Source organism: Lichenostomus cassidix, chromosome 2 (assembly GCF_008360975.1).
Source record: "Lichenostomus cassidix isolate B80296 chromosome 2, HeHo_3.0, whole genome shotgun sequence".
Classification (NCBI taxonomy): Eukaryota; Metazoa; Chordata; class Aves; order Passeriformes; family Meliphagidae; genus Lichenostomus; species Lichenostomus cassidix.
Window position 1 is genome coordinate 59,438,969 of NC_139482.1, and position 18,119 is coordinate 59,457,087.

Below are 18,119 nucleotides of genomic sequence, written 5' to 3' on the forward strand. Positions count from 1 at the left end.
ACTTCAGGTCTTGCCACAAAGCACTATGCAAATACCAGACATAGCCATTTGCAGCTTCTCTTATTCAGTTGCTAATTGATCGTTCTATTGCTCTTGCTCTACTTTGGGAGAGCAGCTATCTGCAAAAATTATGTATCAAGGACATTACCCTTGGTACCACCCTGCAGCCTGAATCTTCACCAGGCTGCAGTATCCCAGGCAGTTCCCAGATGCATGGTGCAGGACAGTGTCTGGCAGGGACTTTAGGAATAGACAACAACATGAGACAGCCCTGGCTGGTTGCAGAAGAGTTCCCCTGCACAGATAAAAAGTTACTTACTATGCCACTTTCAGGAGAAGAAGGCAAAATCTAAACTTCCTTATCTATTAACATAGAGTAGCCTTCCATAGCCTGACATGACAAAGAAGCTATTACCTCCTCATGTTTTTCTAAAATCATCACTGATTTTGGTCCCTCTATTTGCCCTACAATGGTAGGAGATTAGGAAAACTAGGAGTATTGACTGGAAACAATTGCCTGACATTTCCTCCATTCAGATGAGCTATTCTTTCTTTCTGCTATCTGGTTAAATCAGAAAGCTTTACACCAAAAACACTCTCACACATGGTGTGGGCCGTTTTTGAAACCCTGTGCAATAGAAAAGATGAAGGGAACAACACAAATAATGGAAAACAAACATTTCCATGAATCCAGCCTCTCATTTTGATGCTGTTTTTTTGTTCCCTTTCCTACACTCCTTCACGTGTATGAGTTTGCAGTTGCATAAATGCTGAGAATAAGGGCCCGTACAAATACTCATTCATATGCAAACAAGGGTATTCACTCTTGTTCCACAAGTGTTTGCCCTCTGTTTACAAGGCTTCAGTAGCAAAATCACACAGCAGAAAAATATCATGAATTCCAGCTGGTCAGTGATATCCCACCAGTAGTGCTCACTAGCCCAGAGAAAATAAAAACAAGCAAACAGAAACACACTGATGTTCACAGGGTCTTGATACAAGTAGGTACTGAGAATAAATATACACAAATCAGACTCTGCACACACCATGCTTGTAAAAATACTGCATTTGCTGATAAGCTGGCTGTTGCATAAGAACAGAGCCATGTCTACCACAGTGGAGAACGCCTGAACTCCAAGCTCTGCTTTCTGCTGCCACACAGGCAGGCAGATTTTGGCTTCAGGGTTTTGTCGTTTGTTTTATTCTGATGCACAAGAGCCCAGAAAGAAAGGAGAAACTCCCCAAGGGATGGTTGGGCTGTTCACTTGGGAATGGAAATGGCAGCATTCAAGTCACTGGCACCAATATCTATAAAACAAGTATATAAACTCACTCTTCTATGCTCCTGATAAATTAGCCCACTGATCTCTTCTGTGGCTAATAGCTCTCTGCCACACTCAAATAGTGAAACTGTTAAACTTCTTCTCTCTTACTCTCCCTTTGGCCAGAAGTACCTGATGAACTGACTGCACTTACCACAATCCACAGTGTTTAGGCTCTAGCTCCTCTTCCAAACTGGTCTCCTGGCTTTCTGATGTGTGTGGACATTTCCTCTTTGTTTCTGAAATGAGTATCTACAAACATGGGACTATGGGGTACACAGGGATCTCATGCCTCCTTCCTCTCTTGCTCAGATCTCCCACGCTGGGAGGTATTGGTTTGGGGATGTAACAGCACGTTCTGACAGTAGTTTTGGTTGAAAATAATCCGAACCTTCTCTTATCAACCACATTCTTTTAGAGCAAAATATCAAATCTGAAGTATTAGATATCCAAACTCCCACAACAAAATGAGAAGCTTTAAATACAAAATGGTGGTTGTTATGGATATTACTTATAAACTGTGAAGGCAAAGCGTTGTTCTGGGACTTTTCCCCAATTAATTCTTTTCTAGGAATAATTCTGCCAGTAATTTCAGATGTGCCCCTCCTGCTTTCACTTGCATCCTTGAGAAATGTTCTGGAAAGAGAAAAGTAATTTGATTAGATAACAGGCAAATTTTGAACCATCTTAAATAAACTCATTTTCAAAGAAATGCTGGATCACATCTTGGCATCAGTTATGACAGTGCATATATATTGACACAGATTTTACTACCAAAATTTATATTTTGCATCTGTTGTCTCAAAAAAAAAAAAAAAATCAGAATATGATCAAAATTACAGTTCAGTTTTTAAAAATCTCTTTGCAAGACGGACTCCATTTAGGAATCAGGAGTCCACACCTGGAGCAGTGACCAGGCTGCACCTGCACCTCCCAGGAGCTCTGGCAGCCAAGAGCCTGCTCCTCCACTGGTGTCAGAGTGCCAGAAGTTCCCAACACATCTGAAAATAGCCCAGGGAACAACTGCAATTTACAACAAAAATGATGGGACACACATTTCCACAGGGACAAACCAATGGTCAGTCTTGGTAATTAAAATAATTAAAAATAATAAATATTATTAAAAAATAAAAAAAATTAAAAAATTAAAGTAATGAGCATTCAGAACACAGTTGCAAAGGAAAACCATTTTGGTGATTCATCTCAAAATGTACTGAGTTTTCTTCATAAAGCTGAGTGAGTTCCTTTGATTAAATCAGTAGTTTTAGATTTTTTTAAATTAACTATTTTTTACTTTCACCACAAGATTTTCTGTTTACTGGAGTCATGTTTGGATGAGGTACACCATATACTCCCAGGCCTTTTTGTCATTTTTAGCAGATTTGCAAGGAGCAGGAAACCCCTGAGTCCTCTAATCTGATATGTATTTTTAGAGAGACTTATTTTTCATTATCTTAATTTACAGTTTGTATTTGTAGAATAAGCTGTGTGAGGAAAGCAATTGATTTACAAAACAGACTACATGCAGCACATACAAACTGACTCCTCTTACCAAACAGGAAAGACTTTCTCAATGCAACAGCTTGGTGCAGAAGAGCATGCTGAGCTGAAAAGCAAATACAGCTATCTGATTAATTGATTCTGACCTCATAAATATTATACTTTGGGGGCTCTAATGGAACTTCCTGAGGGTAAATTGCATGGTTCACCTCATTCATTTATATCTCTGGCTGACAGATGTACATTATGAAATGTCACTGAATATGCTGGCAATAAATGAGGTATAACATTAGCATCTTAGTTCTGTTTTCCTGAAGGAACACTTTTGTTAAATGAATCCCACACCAGTAAAAATATTACTCTCTGCTATGTACACTTCTTTCTATTTTAATCAGACTCACAGAAATATATCCTGGCCTTCCAAAAACACATTGCCCCAGTAAATTAACAAAACAAGCTGCTCATTTGTTGTGCATGTTTCCATTGTGAAGCTATATTGTTGGAGAATATTAGGCTGTGACAAGCATTTGATAGCGTAGTAGTTGCACTAATGTTATGGTTATTATCTTTACTACTGCACAGTGAAACACAGTTAATTAAAATACAGTGAAGAAATTGCTGCCTTCCCCTGCCCACATATAAATGAGATGATAAATTTGTTGTTGTAGTCAGCATATAGGGTCCCTTGACCTCTCTGCATGTATTTAGGCATTATTCTATTTTATTTTATTTTTTATCTCATTGCCGTTTGAGACTGATAAAACTGCATAGAGAGGTCTTGGGAATAACAGTAAATAACTGTGACATGTGCAGCTTAATGAAATTATGTACTATGGCTCATTGCAATAAAATTCATAAGAATATGTACCACACTAATGTAAGGTGTGCAATACCCCTTGAAGAAGTAAACAGTGCCTCCCACTCACAGGGGACACAGACCCAGTTTTGCCCCGCTCCAAAGTGTTGTACACCATCAGGTTATGAATATGACACCAAGCTGGACAATTATAACCCAATCCAACAGGCAGCTGTCTGTGAATCAAGTACATCCCACTAAGCCTGTCTAAACCGTGGGGTGGAAAGCAGATCACTAACAGCAGAGGAGTCTGCCTCAAAAATATTAACCATATCACACTTGTACTTAATGTACAGTGTCTAGACAGTATTGACTATATGTACAGACCATCCTCCCAGGGATAGCTCTCTCAGAGACCTAAAGCTGTGCTGCTATAATTAAAGCCTACAGTCTTTTGGAAGTCACTGGCTTTTATGCTTTAAGTTTCTCTAAGTGGCCTTGCAAGCAAGGCAGCTACATGCACCTCCCTGACATAACAGGTGGAGGATGAGGAGAAGGGGGAGCCAACATTAACCAGCTATCAGCAAATTTACCTGTTTTATAAGGCATTGTGGCTGACAGAAATAATGCTCTACTCATCTACACAGAGCACAATTTCTTTTTCTTTTAAAACGTCCAGTATACTGGTTTGTAATTTTGATCCCTAAACATCAACATCAACCTTTAAGACAAGGACATATCAGTAATTTTTATTTTCTCCTCACAGTCTAGGTTTCCACGACACAGACAAGCAGATGTTTTTAACTCCACAGCTTTACTTTTCTTACTAATTTGGTGCTTTATTTTTACCACAAACCACACGTCTATAAATGGCCCAGTCAAAACATCATTAATTTTGCCTCCAGCAGCCCTCCCTGTTCTAAGGGTATAACAGCCAAGGAGCCATTAAGCTGCCTCAATGCTACAGATTTGTCAGTTTCTCTTTGCTTCCCTCAGAAATCAGCTGGTTGGTCTCTCAGAAAGTAAGTCATGCCCTGCAATAGCCAGGTCATATGGTGGCACAGGAGCAGCCTCATACATTGCATTTGTTTGGCCAGCAGAGCTTTAGGAGCTGAGGGCCACCAACTGTGTCACCCAGCTCTTGGTATTGTTGTTGAACAGCACAGCAGACACATCACTCAAAGGCTTCCCTATTCTCAAGTGACATTTTTATTAAAAATTAAAAAGAAAATTTCCCAGGCTATTCTTCACTTTTAAAAGACCTGGAATGCATTGCAGTCTTCTTTCGTTTAGAGCTGGTACCCATACTTTTATGTTACCCATTCCTCCTTTCATCCTAAGGATCAAATAAGAGGCACAGTGTCAAGGGTATTTGCAGCAAGATTTCCCTCTGCTATCTGTGATTCTAGAGCTGCCCAGACAAGGTCAGAGTAGAAAAACATCTGGTCAGCTCAACTTGAATATCTTTGGAGAGAAGGACAAGGAGAGCAGAGAAGAAATGAGACCAAATACCTCATGCCAGAGGATGAGAAGGAGAAAACAAAAGGAGCTTGAGAATCCAAGCTGGCAGTCTTGAATGCTCAGCAATAATGCTAGCAGTGGTCCCCCACAAGAGACAAAGTATCATAACCTGTAAGCCACTAGTATGTGCAGAGCTTTGTTTAAAATTAGGGTAGGTATCAATGATGAAGAAACAGAGTCTTTCTGAGATGGCAAAGGAGTGAGCATTTGGCAGACACCAATCAGTTGTGTACACTTGTGGTATCAGAGATTGGCTAGGCAAAGCTAACTTACAGGAACACAGAAAAATTAATAAAAATCAAATTAAAATGGTTGAATGGAAGGACAATTTATTTCCCCTCTCTGACCTTCCAATACCCCTTGAAGAAGTAAACAGTGCCATTCCTCTAAACCACTAACCTTTCCCAAATGAAACCACATTGTCTAGAATCAAATATTTTCAAGCATAGCCCATGGTGAGGGATGGGGAGAGCTAAGCCAAAAGCAAAACAACAAGCCTTAAAACAGTGTAAGAGTACTTTTTTTGCAGTACTGAAACAGACCATGAGCACTAGCTCTCCAAAGAGAAGCAAGTGAATTCTGCTCAAGAATCCACAAGTGAGTTTGCTTGGGTCTAAGCTAGAGATGATCACATATTCTGAAATACTTACCCTTGATTAGGCACATCCATTTCCACCTCATGTCGTGGCCAGCAGAACTGATCTGACTGTTGCTTTTTTTCTCCTCTGGACTAGACCAAATGTCATCTTCCTACCTGCAGGAAGATACAGAGAAAAAAATTAAATACGTATATATACACATCAATATGCATACATGTAAAACATCTAAAGCACGAAACTTTGCTAACTCCTCATTTTCCCATTGCCTGGGTCAGTTTATGTGATCCATTGTTTTTGAATTATACCAATTGTTGAGTTATAAATATCTATCTATATCTATAGATAGATAGATTAGATAGATATGTGTGTGTCTGTGTGTATACATGTATAATCACACACTTACAACAGTAGGTTACATATATTACTCTTCATAAATCTTCAGTGGAATATAATGCCACAGAGTTTATGACAACCTGTTTTCCTGATCCTTTGTTAAGCTTGCTAGCTTGAGCTCTGTCCTACTTTGTATGCTGCCTTCCAACACATAACCTGATTGGGAGCCTACAGAAAAGCTAAATACAGCTGGGCAGAAGCTGGGGTCAGCCTTGTAAGGCAAACAAGGAATCCACCACGAAGGAACTGCTGCCATGCACCACTTCCTGGGGACCCTAAGTGAGGGATTTCAGTTATCTTTGGTAACAGCCTGCTGTATAGCCAAGGGCATGCTGGAAGCAGGACATATTGAAGGTGTATGTTCCCAAAGGACACAAAAAGAAAGAAGAGGGCCATCACTTCCTTCCTATGTACCAAGAGTGGGAGAGAAGTTATCACGTCATTCCTAAGGTAAACCCAAGAGCCGATGGAAATTAACTAAGTTGCTTATTTGACGATCATGCATGTAAGTGCCTGGACAAACCACAAGACAATAAAGTCCACTTTCTGAAGCACACGCCAAAACAGTCAAAAATAGCGTTGGCTCTAACAGTAAAGAAAGAGAGCATGGAGAAAACTCACAAACACTGCTCATCTTATCAGAGATGGGAGCCAGCTTCCCACTTTAGAATAGATCCCTAATAACTAGAAAAGCACCAAAGGGGAAAAAACCCGAAGGTCAGATCCTGCCTTTGAATTCCTCATTTCAATTTATGTATCCTATCTGTCAGGGAATTAAATTAAGAGAGGCAAATACAGGAGATTTGCACAAGTTACACTGAAGCAGAGATGCATGCTGGTCTTCGAAGTGGCATCTTTCAACGTGGCTTCATCTTCCTTCCCCGCTCCCCATTTTTTTTTCTTTTCTTTAATTGTTTTTTCCCTTCAATGAGCCTCTCCCCGTCTGCCTCTGTGCAGAGTTGCACGGAAAAATGCTGCCATCCAGCGGCACTGCCGGGAAGAATTCCAGAGACTGGGAGTTGAGAGGGTGCAGAGAGTGGAACACCATCCCCCTGCCCCTTTATCTTCCCAGAGCAGAGGGGCAGCAGAGGGGGTTCAGGAGATGGAGTTTTGAGATTTGCTGGCATTCTGACTTTCACTGCCAGACATGATTTTCTGAAATCAAAAATATGATGACTCTAACGATCCTGAAAAGCACATTGATTACTCATTACTGAATCCAGTTTGCTTACAAGCAAAAGGACTTTCTGTAACTTATGCACTCAAAAGGCTCTGATTTTATTTCCCTATAATGATCTAAACAGAACTTTATAAAAATTTACTAAAAATTCAAGTATCTAATTTTATAAATGTAATTAGAAAGAAAAGAGATCACCAGTTTTGAATGAAAAATACTTCCTTTTCCGTCATTTAGTTATTTTTCCAGTGCCCAAAAATTACAAGTTTCTCAGACTGAAAGAAATGCAGTCTGCTTACATGTTATTGAAGCTTGATATTTTTTTCCCCTAGGAATATTTAACCTTGTCAGTAACTTAATCAAAGAGAAGTGTCCACAGTCTATGAGTTATAGTTTGAAGTCATTCACCTAGGTTTTCACAATCATTAAGGTTTTGGAGACCTTTCCATCACTTTGTTAAAAGCTTGAAAATATCTGTTCCATGACAGGAAACTGTGTATAAACATGTAGTTACATAGCCCATGTTGCTGCCTTTGGAATGGGAAGACAGGAAGGACTAGAGTAAAAACAATCATTTCAAACAAGCACATACACTTGCAGGGAAGGTCAGCAATGTTCAAATTTAAAAAAAAATAAAAAAAAAGGTGGTTGTTTATTATCTTAGAGTAAAGGGATTTTGCATAACATCATCACTTTAAAACGCATGCAATACTAATGCACCAAGTTGTTTAGGAAAAATTAGCATGTGTGAGGACCTTTGTTTTGACTGTGCCTTTAGCAGTATGTGCTCGTATAGCACATCCACGTTGTGTTTGCAGCTTAAGTTTCTACTGCTCCATGAATCTCCTCAACCAGAAATTCCAAGCTTGGCATGAACTCGGCTCCATTATTCAAGACAGAGTTTAAACTCAAACAACTGCTTCCAGAGCTAGGCACAGCTCTCTCCCTGCCCTCGGGCCCCAAGGGGTGAATTTGGAACACTTCCCACGACATTCCCAGAAGCTAGCACTCCCCAAGGTCCAGCACCCAACATCCTGCCCCTGGGTAGTCTCCCATGGAGCAGGTGACCCTCTCTTCTCTTCCTGCTTTGGGACACAGCAATCTGTCAGAAATAAAACCAGGAGAGTTTATTTTAGTTATAATCAATTATTTACACTCATTTTCCCCAGTTTGCAAAATCTACCCACACTCTCAACTTCTCAGTCACTTTACAGAGTGAGTGCATAGTTGCCTGTTTCACAGCCGCAGTCCACCACTAATGAACAGCCTCACCAAAGGAAGCAAAATGCTGACTGGATCACCCACACAGTTCTCCAGAGTGAGAGGACAGAGTCAGACTGGGGGCTGGCTGGGCTTCTATACCACTGTCAGCTATGGGCCAAAGCACCAAATCTGTAGATTTTCAGGCCATGTCCAGATTCCACCTTTCATACCATACTGAAGTCTAAAAGCTTCAAGTTGAACATAGAAAAGACATCTAGCTCCACAGGTACCCATGAAAGAAAGCTAAGACAGAAAACTTCTTGCCTCAGTGTAAATATGCACCTTGCTTTTCTACTTCATGTACTTCATTTCCAGTAGAAACCATTTCCAGTAATCCCATTCAATTAAACTGCAGGCCTGCGTACAAAAATCTACTTTTATATTTCTGAAGCTTAAGCTTCCAATTCATGAAAATTTCATATAAATAGTTCCATTTAAATAAACCAAATCATCAACCAAAAGGCTCAGCCTTAAAAGCAAGGTCAATATATCTACATACAGGACCCACAGGGACATGCTCACAAGGTGTGATAAGGGAATGTGTATTCCACACATTATGCAGATAATGGGAGGTGATGGGGTTAAGCCTACTGCTGACCACTCCCTATGCCTGTTTGTTCAAATAGCCTCTCCACTATCTCCCCCTTGAAAAATCTTTTCCATCCTTGTCAACAGCTGGCACCCCCGGCTAGATATTTTGCAAAATCCTTTATCACTCCTGTTTACTGTCTGTCTACTCTTTGATTAGACATGACTTTACACTTCCCAGAGGTGTTGCTGTGGTATGTTTTAAAAGGATGAAGAATTACCAAGACATGAGAAGACTGTCCTTTGGGCCTATCCAAAGCCATTGAAATCCAGCAAAGTTCGAGAAAAGACAGATCCATATTTCACAAGAGACTTTTTGCCCCCCATTTTTTACACATCCCTTTACTCATGCTAGTTCCATGAGCCAGTTTCTGCTAATTTTGCAAGAGTCAAGAGACCTAGACTGTTAAAACATTCTGTTTACTGGCCTGCAAAAGGTCATCACTTTCAATAGCTGTCATTAAGCCCATTACTGCACAATTTAATCATAGATGCTTAGAGAAAATACTTGAAGCAAAATATCACAATCAACATGTCTAAGTGTATTACATAATAGATTGTCGAATGGAAGCTTCCAATTTCCTGTCAATACGACTGAGTAAATTATTTTCTCGGGTAGACTAATTACTGTGAAATATCTCAACCAAAACCTCTCCTAAACTCCATCTATCAGGCATTTACTACATGCACCCTTGTCAGAAGAAATATCCACTTATCTGCTCCATTTAGAATAATGAGACTAATGAGTTTATAATTGTTATTTACCAAAATCCTTTATAAAAAGTAATGAAGGAAAAATAACTGCTACATAAAGAAACTAGAAAAAGACACTCACATGAGATAGCATTTCTGTGGGAATTGCATTGCCAGCAGGGGAAATCTCACATTTTGGTCAAAGACAAAACCAGTAGATGCAACATTTGACAGTCTAACTGGTGGAGTAAGATGTGGAGTCCCACCTTCCAAGGATGCTTTTGTTGAGCTATGGAGCAACACACAGAGGTAAATCAGCCTGAGACCATTAAAGCAATTCTGACACCACTAAGTGATTCCACACAAGAAAGCAGGACTCCTGCCACATGTAGCAGAGCATTTCAAACCACCAACAGTGCCCTTGCTTGCCTCTCACTTTCAGTTCATAGCACTTCATCCCTCCAAGCACTTTGCAAACACTAATGATTTTTAAATAAATAAGTAAATAGAAATGGCATAACAGAATGAAGACCAAGTCTGGGGGACTATTTTGCCCAGGGCTGCAAGCAATAAATCAATGCACTACAAGATAATCCTATAGTCAAACTGAACACTCAAAAACCACCTCACATCTATGGCAGTACCACAGGGGAAACACAATGAATCCACCAACATATTTCCTTATATTTAATGGTGCTTTAAAATTAGATCCTTATTTCAAGATACTCGTTAATAACCAACCCAAAAAAACCCCACTTCAACTGAAAGAAAAAGATTAAAAAATCTTGAACCTGAAGTCCTAATGGACTATGCCAAATAGCATTATTGGTTTGGAGATGCATTCCTTCTCAAGATATCAGATATCAGAGTGGAGATAGTAGAGTGTGTAATGAATAGGAATAAATCTGAAACTGGGGCTAAAGTGAGACGGGTAGAATACACCAATAAATTGCTATCATATGCTGGTCAAGTTCATAAACATTTTCCAAAGCATCCAGCATTAATTTCTATTGAAAACAGATCATTTGATCTAAGCAGTACTACAGTTTTCCTATTCTGAATTCCTTTTCCCTCATATTTATAAGCTCTTTGCAGATGGCTAAAAATGATGATCCCACACAATAGGAATAAAAATATTTTAGAAGAGGCAAAACTACACATAAGAACTATGATATCTCTTTTTTCTTGAACTTGCATTTCATACAGTTAGGCAATTTCACTACAGGTTGATAAGGTTATATTACAGGATGAGAATCTCTGAGGAATTATTCAAAGGAGATAGTACTCAATAAAAATTCCTGTATTTGAAAAGTTGCAACTAATGCATCCTTTGTGAGACATCAGCTCCACAGATTTGATCATTTTGGGCTCACCCTGAGTCAATGCCTGACTAGTCTGAGCAATAAACAATGCAGCCTACACTAACAGTAAATTGTTCAGCAGGACTGGCCAGACGAAGGAAACCCCTTTCAATGAAAAAGTTAGCACTTGCAGTAGGTTTTGATCCCAGCCTCACGATGAAAAAATGCCAAGAAAAGGTGTTGATTTGGTTTTGGTTTCTTTGGTAAGATGCCATCTTTAACAGATAAGACTTCTCGTGTCAGGTAGCTACAAACACTGAAGCAGCCACAGCACTTGTAAAAATGTTTTATTAGAATTAATATCTTCCTGTCAAAAAATTGATCTGATTAAACTGCATGTCCTTTTATAACAACGTGCCTACACACCAAATTCATGACTGAAACATTTCCATTTCTTACATTTAAACCACCACAGAGATATTTTGGTTTAGATTATCAGTTTGTTCTCTCCTTGTTTCAAAAGGTAGATTTTCCCATTATGGAGAAAAACCTACCTTATAGAATTGTGCAAATAGGGATTAAGTTTAAATCATAAGCAGAGATTTGATATGGTTAAAAAAAAACTGACTAAAAAGCTAGGAAAAAATGATAGTCTATACCTATAAATTCTAGTGCAAATCTGCCTTACAATTGCTAATTGTAAGGCAGGAATGCTGGGAGTTTGTCTACAAACAATTCATATAGAAAAACATTCTAAAAATAACTCAATCTCTTCGCAATTTACTTCAAATGCCTTTGTTACAAGGACTTTGGTTCACAGAGTAGAATAAGTGTACAATTTGGAGACAAGTGTTGTTATCATAACATTACCGAAGTGTCTCAACAACTGACTAAGAAAACAATAAGAAAAGACACAGAAACAGAATTTACAGTTTCCAGCCCAGTCCTGCCCTTACCACCTACCCCTACATGAAGTCCTCGACTACTCTGGCTGAAGACACTGTACCCAATTTGAGTAGCTTATAGTTTTGAAAATTAAAGCAAAACCTAAGCCTTTTCTGAGAGTCTCTCCTCCTGTCCTTGCAAATTCACCTGGGATTAGCAAAAGCCAAAACCGTAAAGGTCCCTTTTTCTGCTGCAAGAATTGTAAATCATATGAGAAGAGTAGCAAGATGGGATTTCATATTCTCTTGGATTTCTTGTGTGACTAACTCTCCATCTTGCTGCTTCCAAAACTTTGCTAAGCTCCATTGTAATGACTATTCTGTCACATTTAGAGTAACTAGAAATAATTAATGGTTAGTATCTATAATTTTAAAATGGGACAAATAGAAATCATGTTTAAAACAAAATAAGAACATACACTAAAGTGTGTTGGTTTGAATGGCAGGGCTTTAGTTAAAATGATGCAGAGCTTTGCTAAACTCTGAGAATAAAAGGAAGACATAGAAGGTCTTAAAAGTGGACAGAGACTTATATGGCAATTGTAAAAAATAATATTGCAATAAATTAAATAAGGAAGTCACTATACAAAACCCATGAAAAATATATCTTAGAGTCTAGATACAAAATTCATTGTAGATACGAGAATTCTTCTTTTGTCTCTAGGCAGTCATGCCTATCTCTGCAACAGCGAGCACAATAATCCTGCTTATAAAGTGGATTCATATTCTTTATGCTTTTTATTGAGACACCTGTATATCTGTATACTTAAGCAAGCATTTCTATAAACAAACAGTGACTATTATATCTTATTATATCTTCTCTGAGATAATTTCTACACCTGTATAATGCTGCTCCCTAAATTACTCACCACCTGAAGCTTAGAACAATTCAGTGCTACTTTGAAGCTGATGACAAACAGGTTATAAATCTCTTGAAGAACAGAGGATGAAAAAATAATCCCAAACTTGTCAACTGTGGATTTGATCCAAATTTCAGAAATTTAAGGACACTGAGAAAAGTAAACTGTTACTCAGACACCCAAAGACTGTTTTGTTAAGGGAAAAAAAGTTTACTACTGGCATGGGATAACTCACACCTGGGGATTTGAATTTGTCAAAGGTGTTGGTCAGTTGCTTTGGACAGTGATGGGAGTCCCAGTGATGGGAGTCTGTTTCAAGCGACATCTCCACCTGGGCCAAGTGAAGCTCCCCAAACTGTGGTTCTGCAGATTCCTTCTCCCCAGCTGCTCCACGGCCTAGATCCAGTACATGAATGATCCATTTCTATTGTCTCAAATTTTGTTGAAAACACCCTCTACCTATCTTACCTACCTAAAAAATACTGTACTTCATGACCACTTCTACATCTGTAGAAACAGTTTCTACTCATACACAAGCATCTTATCACTGCCCAATTTGGTCTGTTTTGCAGCAAGAACCACCTGGGTGTCACTGGGACACCCAGATTCTTCAGCCAGGATGTTAATAATTATATTTAGGCAAAGAAACTGGTCTAAACACAAGAATAGCTACCTAGGGAAAATCTTTAGGGAAGTCTGAAATGTCCACATGGAAAGCTCCAAATACTTGGTCAAATACTACTCTAAGTATAAGCTAAATTCTTAGCTGTGAAGTTATTTAGTAGTTCAGTCAATACCGAGTTTTAAATCAGTTCAGTGTCCCAGACCAGTCCATTTTATCTCCTCTGCACAGATGACTAACCAAGGGATTCCTGGAACAGCCAGGCTATTAAAAGACTGAAGCGCAGGCACGCACACAGGTTACAACCCTGTTACCTGGCTACAACCCTGTTACCTGGCTACAATTATAACAGAACAAACTTGAAGTTTTTATTTATAAATTGAACCCCGTAGCCCTTACAACAAAACAATCACCAACAAAACCAGACAGCCACAGTTAAACCCATGATTACATGGATGCCTTGGGAAATCCCTGCTTTCCAGCGAATTCATCCTCTCCGCAAGAGACCACCATGGGGCTTGCCCACAAAGTCAGCATCTCATTTGCAACACCATTTTATAGAGGAGGAAGCAGGACCCTGTATTGCAAAGCAGGAAATTTGTTCTCACAACTTGATGGTGTAATGACTATGTGAGATTCCTCAGAGCTCAACTCTTCTAAATATAAAGTTGTACTAAAAAGAGCATGGGGCACTGAAGAAAAGTCAGTATCCTGCCCTAGTAAGTAAATGGCAATGTGCTCATGTTGCAAAATTTTGCTTAAAATAAAGACAACATTTCTCAGAAGGGCCATAGATATGAATATCATCTCAGCCAGCACCGGATTTTTCATGAGCTGAGAAAAATATGCTTTACATTTATGAATGGTTGCTATTTGGAGGAAAGGGAACATATGGCAAATCTTATTTCAGGATTAGAGTGTTAAAACAGGTTACAGTAGCACCTACAGTGCCTGACTGCTAACATGACTAAGGACAGCCATATGACAAAACAAGAGAACTGTGTCAGTTCTCATCGCTTTTCCAGTACTTCCTATAAATGTACTGGAAAGGTCAATAAGAGACTATATTTGGATTTCACTTATCCTGCTATTCCAGTTTCAGCTCATGAACTAGACTGAAGTAGACTTGTGAAACATTAGACATTTTAGGCATGGGATAAACATGGTAAGGCACTCAGCCACTTGCATAACATAAAAGTGGTTCTGTCAGTGTTGATAGCCCCCTGTATCAGCTACTGAGAGGCAAGAACATGTATCTGATCTGCACCTGCATAAAATGAAGTTATTGCTGCTTCACTGATGGTTAACTGCACCAATACTGGAGTGATCCCAAAACCCTGAGAATCCATTAAGCCTTTGGAAATCAGGCGGATTTTTATCCACTGCTGCCAAGATACCATTCTTCTAGTGCAAAAGAAATGTAAATTCTTAATGTTTGTTTCAGGCAATACTGTCCCATCTCAGAGGGTCAAGCAAAAGATAAGAGACTGCATCAAAAGCAACACATAGCCAGAGATTTGTAGGCATTAGATTCAGAAAAAAAATAAAGATAATCTGGTTTGCCATAAATTAAGAGAAAAATAATTTATTATAATCTTTCCACATGATCTTCATTTTTCTTCAGATCCAACTACTGCATGAAATAGAAAAATAAAAATTCTCCATTTGTGAGAATAAAAATTGTGTTGTTCTGTGTAGAGACTGAAGTGTCTGGTTACTGTACTAGAGGGAACCTGAAAAACCTTCCCTTTGACTGGCAGCAGCAGATTTACAACCTGTGTAAAGCACTGAGAATATTTAAGATTCATTCTGTTCTCTACAAGCAGGAGTACACAACAAGCAAATTTTCCAGACAGTGATTCATTTGCCAAACATTTGAGCGTCTATTTAATGCTTTCAGTAACAATTCGGCAATCTGCAGCCCACCATTTATCCAGCCCCATTTTCCTGAAGTCACAAGATTCCTAGTGTGCCATCTTTGATCCTCACCTTGGATTTCCCTGCTGTCCATTTGCAGAGCTGCTGGAATTCCCAGTAAAGAAAACTATTTAATCCAACTGAAGTTCCTGCTTGAAGAAGAGATTTGGGTACTTGAAAGAGGTAGTAAACGAGAGATATTTGTAAAGCAATGGAATTAAACTGTCTTCTGTCTCCCCTGCCAGGGGCTTTCAAGACCTGCTCCCAACTTTGCTGTGCTGTGGGATTTGAGTCTTTTTGTACTGAAATGAATCTGAGGGACTGATCATTTAAAACACTGCAATTGGCCATGATTCACTCAGTCTAGTTGGTACCATGTCTGGCAGAAATGTATTTCAGGCTGAAAAAGGGTTCAGCTTCCCTTAAGATGACAGTTGACACTTTTTCTACTCCATTAATTCCTTTCCAGCACTCTCTATTGCAGCAACAATTCCCAAGATTTTCCTTCTGCCATAGCCCACTCTGCAGTGAAGAGTGGGACATGATCTTTTTTAGGCATATAATGACACAGTAAAAGACTTTTCTGCAGTTTGTTTTTGTGAGTCCATTTGCTTTTGATTGCAAAGCTGTGAAAGTCATCACTTTAATCCAAATCATTTTCCAGATACTTACGCCTAAATGATGCTCTCTATAATAAATTGCCATGTTTTATGTAAACAGTACAAGCATTATGTGCTGCTCTAAAAGTTCATCTGTGTTGGAAAATGGTTAGCAGAACGAGGCCATATTGGTGAAGTGTGCGTGCAGAAGAAGATGCAGCATGCACAAACCAGCTATGGTTCTAAATTCTGAAGGTGCTATTGTTCCTAACTCTAAGATGCTATTGTCTATAACTTTGAGATGGTCTTCCCAAGAGATAGAAAAGAAAATAGAGCTAGGATTGTATCCAATGTAGAGGAAATAAGCAAAATAGAGAAAGAATCACACAGTCAGTAATTCAGCTTATGCTGGTAAAACTTTAGCTAAGTGAAATGTGCCTAAAGACCACAGCGAATCAGAAAGCTAAGATAGATGTGTGCATAGACCAAATAGCCAATCATAAGTGCCGGTTTGTTGCGTGAACCTGTACCTGTTTTCTATAATAATGCCTGTCTTAGAAGAAATAAACGGAATAACACCATTATCTCTATGAGATGTGTGTGTTACTTCCCGGCGGCCTCTCCGACACATCTGTTTAATCTGGCCCTGTCAGGGCACAGGCATTTTGAATCAAGGTATGAGCTATGTTCTCTTGGTGTTTTCAACACTGTGGACAAAAGCCAGTTGCGTTTTCCTGAATAAGTATTACCTTATTGCCAACACTGTGGGAAAGTCTTGTATTTTTTAACATATACAGAGGCTAAAATTACTAACTAAGTATTTGCCTATGTTTTGCTCCCCATAACAAGACTGACTGCAAAAGCAGCATGCCCTTCTCGCTGCTCCAGCATTTACACCAGCAGGACTGTCATGAATTGTAATGGATGGCTAATCATACCTTGTGCATGTTGCACAGCTCGCTTTTTGATTGTTCCAGGCATATTTATCTCAGCTTGCAATTTACTCATGTCAGGCTGTATCCCAGCAGCACGTAGTCTGCCTCTTCAAAATGTTGTTTTGCTTCCAGAGAACTGGCAGTTTTCCTCCTTCAGTTTTTATCCAAACTCTGTTGAGTTACCTGAAGCCTCTACACAGAATTATGTCCTTTTTTGCACCATTCCTGCCTGTATCCCCTCTCCCACAGCCCTTCTTCTGCCACCACTGGCAGTGCTCACACTGACAGGCCTTCCCAGGTGTCCAACTCCATGCCCTAGGGACCTGCACAATACTGAATGTGCAGACCATCTGATACGTGGGGATAATCTTTCCAAGCAAGCCTTGCCAAAGGAACCTTAGATACAACTCATTATCAAACTCTGTCTGCCAGGAAAGTGTGAGGCATTCACCTTTCAAAACTAATAGGCAACTGGCACTTTTTATATTACTTTGTCTTCTTGAGAAACCAGAAAATGTCCATTCTCTTTCTAACTTTTTTTTTTTTTAAATAGATGAGTTTAATCACACAATCTGCCTCTTTTTCACCATCTGGCAAACAAGTCAGATCAACCAATTAGTTGGATACAGAGAAAGACTCTAGAAATGAAGACTAATCCAAATTTCATCTAAATATTGTTGGAAAGGAAAAAAATTTACACAGAACCCGATTTTTTAGTTAACTTTGAGAGGAAAATTCACTAATTATGTTTTATCTGGCAGTAGTGTATCCCAACAAAAACAGCAGTTCAGATGGAGAAGTTTGATCTTGAATCTCTGGTTGGTTATTCAGATTTTGTGGTTTGAATTAATTTCATGTGTATTCCCTAAAAGACTTTCTACACAGCCTTTTCTGCCTTCAACCAAATTGTTATGGAAGGTAAAAGCCACAGCTGTCAAATAAGTATGATTTAACCACTTCAAGCTAGCAAAGATAGCAAAGAAAGGCTCAGAGAAATGGAAAAGGTTTCAAGCATGACCCAAGCCACCACCTGCTCTGACCTGATAATGAATATTTTTTGGCATCAACCAAACACTCCCCATGTAGCCC

General features: G+C 39.2%; 1 long non-coding RNA gene across 1 annotated transcript in view; it reads right to left on the reverse strand.

Annotated features, from left to right (window-relative positions):
- Positions 1-374: 374 nt before the first annotated feature.
- Positions 375-18,119, reverse strand: part of LOC146441439 (uncharacterized) — a 66,408-nt gene continuing 48,663 nt past the window's right edge. Inside the window, exons 2-5 of the long non-coding RNA XR_014850444.1 lie at positions 6,753-6,815; positions 5,790-5,893; positions 2,875-2,928; positions 375-1,958 (exon numbers count right to left, since the gene is read on the reverse strand). This is a non-coding gene — a long non-coding RNA (uncharacterized LOC146441439). The remainder of the gene's footprint in view (positions 1,959-2,874; positions 2,929-5,789; positions 5,894-6,752; positions 6,816-18,119) is intronic.